This window comes from Urocitellus parryii, chromosome 3 (assembly GCF_045843805.1).
Source record: "Urocitellus parryii isolate mUroPar1 chromosome 3, mUroPar1.hap1, whole genome shotgun sequence".
In the NCBI taxonomy this organism is placed as follows: Eukaryota; Metazoa; Chordata; class Mammalia; order Rodentia; family Sciuridae; genus Urocitellus; species Urocitellus parryii.
In genome coordinates, this window is record NC_135533.1 from 207,903,637 (window position 1) to 207,907,237 (window position 3,601).

The window sequence follows — 3,601 nt, forward strand, 5'->3', positions numbered from 1 at the left end:
TTACACAGGCCGTCTTAACTGTCAAATGCATTCCCCCACAGGAGTACAATGCACGACTGTGTGTTTTAGGATCAATAAAAGAAAAATTACTCCATATGATCCATCATGGGAGAAGAAATGGTCTTCAGAAATGCATGTCATCCCATGAGATGAAAGTGAAGTTCCAATACCTCTAATCCAGGAATGAAAATCACTTTGAGAGAGTATGCAGATGATAGAGAGGAAGACTACTCAGATTTCAGAGACAGCTTAGCAAGGTGACCTTTATTACTTTCACAGGAAGTTGAAATTAAAGGAAGAGAAACTCCAGAAAACAAGTAGAAGGAACAAGTCATATTTCTCTCCCTCAGATCAAAATACCATAATTTTTTTTTGCTCTAAGTCTTGAGCTCTGTGATCAAAGCCATATTTAAGACTCAGGAAAATGGGCCTTTGAGTTATTTCTTTTTCAAAGAGACTTCTCAGAGCGCTCTTGATGTCCTTGTTCCTCAGAATGCAGATGAAGGGGTTCAGCATGGGGGTGACCACACTGTACATCACTGAGGCTGTGAACTTGAGTGTGCATTTTGGGCAATAGAAGAACTAAGGTACACTCCCAGGAGTGTGCAATAGAACAAGGAGACCACGGAGAGGTGAGATGCACAGGTGGAGAGGCTCTGTACTTTCCCTGAGCTCATGCAACTTCAGGGATGGAGGACACAGTCTTGGAGTAGAAGGGAAGGATGTCAGCCAGGGGACCACCTCGAGCAGCCGGCTACAATTACAGCACCATATTATTTAAGAAAGTGTCAGAACAGGCAAGATAAACCACAACTGATTAGTGTCACAGAAAAGAAGTGGCATCTCCAAGTCTGTGCAGAAGGACAGTAGCAATGCCATTCAACTTTTTAACAGGGAATGAAGAAAACTCATGATCCAGGACACCCAAACCAGAAATCCACAGAACCTGGGATTCCTGATGACAGAGTAGTGCAGGGGGTGACAGATGGCCACAAAGCCGTCATAGGCCATCATGGCCTGGAGGAAGATTTCCAACCCCATATATAATTTTAAAAAGCTCATCTGGGTGATGCAGCCTGCATAGGTAATGGCCTTGCTCTGTGTCTGGATGTTCGTCAGCATCTTGGGGATGGTGGTGGAGGTTAAGCAGATGTCTACAAAGGACAGGTTGGAGAGGAAGAAGTACATGGGCATGTGTAGGTGGGAGTCTAAGATGGTGGCCAGGATGATGAGCAGGTTCCCCAGCACAGTGACCAGGTACATGGACAGGAAAAGCCCGAAGATGAGGGGCTGCAGTTCTGGGTCCTCTGAAAATCCCAGAAGAGGAAATTCAGAAATTTTTGTGAAATTTTTTGGTTCCATGTGCTGTGAAGTGAAAACAATAAAACACGAGTAGTTTTTGCACCTAGCCCCCTTTAGGATGACCCCAATTGCTTTCCTATTTAGGAGACTCCTTCTCTAATTAGCTGATTGATTCCTAATTTGGAATTAAGAAAAAGGTAGCTTCGCTACAATTTTGTCAGCATTTTGTGTATTCTACAGTTTCAATGAGCAATTCTTCCATGTCCTTGAGGAAGGACCTTGAGTTCTGATCCTGTTTCTGGCTCCATAGTGGGCAAAGTGTGCTGAAAAACAAGATTCCTAAAGATCCCATCATGGAGAAAGAACGTACAAAGACAATTATTAAAAACCACAGCTCTAGCAGAGGGTTTCCAATGTTTTCTCCATAAAGTGATGATCCCTCTTAGAGGAGCTAGATTTGGACACCAGAGTGTGTATCTATTAGAACATCACACGGCAACACTTGTGTATGCATAAATCTGATGTAACAGTGAAAAATAAAAGAAACATTCTCATAATATGTCAGATGGTATAACCACTATGAATCAGACACAGACAGATCAGAAGGGAATGAGATGGAGTTGCTGGTCCTATGGGGGTTCAGTAGGAGAGGTGAAAGGTGACCCTTGAGCAGAGGCCTGCAGGAGAGGAGGGTGCCCTCAGGTGGTCTGCATAGGCCTGGGCCTGGTGGGAGGGTGACAGTGCAGGGTCCTGAGGATGGTGCTGGCCTGGCACATCCACATTTCAAAGGAGCCCCGGGGGCAGCAAGGGTAAGCTGGAGGGTGCACAGGAGGCCCCGTCTGCGAATGCTGAGGAGGGAGCTGCCTCCTGGCTGCTGTGGAGATGCTGAGATCCTCAGGAGGGGCCTTTGTTCCCCTGCCCTCTTGTGACTGTTGCTGGAGGCAGCTTTCCTGAGGTGGCTGACCCCTGAGGAGCTGCACATACTTTATGTGGATGAGAGGATAAATTCAGACACACTTCACCCTGGCTGTCCCTTTACCACCTCGAAGTCATAGATGTGCCCATTCCTCCATGAGTGTCCCTGGATCCCTTGTGTTTTTTGTTTTGTTGTGTTTTTCTTTGGCAGGACCTCTTACCCTAAGGTCCACCCCAACAGCGAATTTTCACCTGCATGATATTATACCATTAGTGCTGGTTCTGTGCTGCACAGCAGGTGTCTGGATATTAATCCAATGTACAACTTTACACCCGTGGACACACAGCCCACATGTCCCCCACTCCAGGCCCTGACACCACTGTTCTATTCTGTGTATCTATGAGTCTGACAATTTGAGGTATCTCATGGATGCATAATCACGCATTGTTCTGATGTCAAAGGTATCCTGTGGACCAGAGTGGGTCCCTCCTCGTTTCTCTCTGTTAGTTGGGATCAGGGGTCTGTAGTATCAAGGTTTCAATTTAGCAGACAGCACCATACAGGAGAGGAAACATTACAGCCCAATATCCTTGTGTTCACAGAAGCATAGAGTCTGCAACAAAAGAATTGCAAAATGAGTTCAAAGGTGTGTTAAAAGGATCATTCCAAATTTGGAATATATGAGCTGAAGTGCCCCTGATCTAGACTGATCTCTATAAAATTCTGAACCTATTTTGACATTCTGTCATCTTCCTACAGAGGATTTATCCCTGGGAACATTATCACATACATGCATTTATTTTTGTGTATTCTACATTTTCCATTATAAGTAAGGTCCAAACAAGAAGAGATTCTCCATGTTCTATTAATTTTGCATTTTCAAAAGTGGGCATTTATATACAGAAAAATTAAAGAAATATAGATTTCTACACAGATCAACACATGGTTTAAAAACAGTATTTTTAAACAAAATGGATTGAAAATCTAAAGTAAAATTTCCCAGAGATATGAAAAATTGTGCTGTGTAACAAATAAAATTGTAATAAAATTGTAATGCATTCTGCTGTAATTTATTTTTTAAAAATTAATAAAAATATAAAAGAAATTTTCCATCAAAGAACTAAAACAACAATCATTTAATTCCATCATCATGAGTAATTTGAGATTGAAAAAGACCTGGATATAAAATGATAAAACATACTTTTTTAGGAGCAGTGAAAGAAGTGGTGTCCAAAGGTAAATTCCATCCTGTAGAAACATAAGTGTGTACAAATGTGCTTAGGACACTGGACATAGCAGCAGGAGTGATGGAGTGAGTAAAAACGAAGGTTAGAGTGTCACCTCCACTCCCTTCATGAGATACCACCATGCACGTGGGCCAGG

The 3,601-nt window shown here is 42.9% G+C and overlaps 1 pseudogene; it reads right to left on the minus strand.

The window, feature by feature from the left end:
- Positions 1-351: 351 nt before the first annotated feature.
- On the minus strand, positions 352-1,194 carry LOC113177945 (olfactory receptor 7A10-like; annotated as a pseudogene).
- Positions 1,195-3,601: the final 2,407 nt, after the last annotated feature.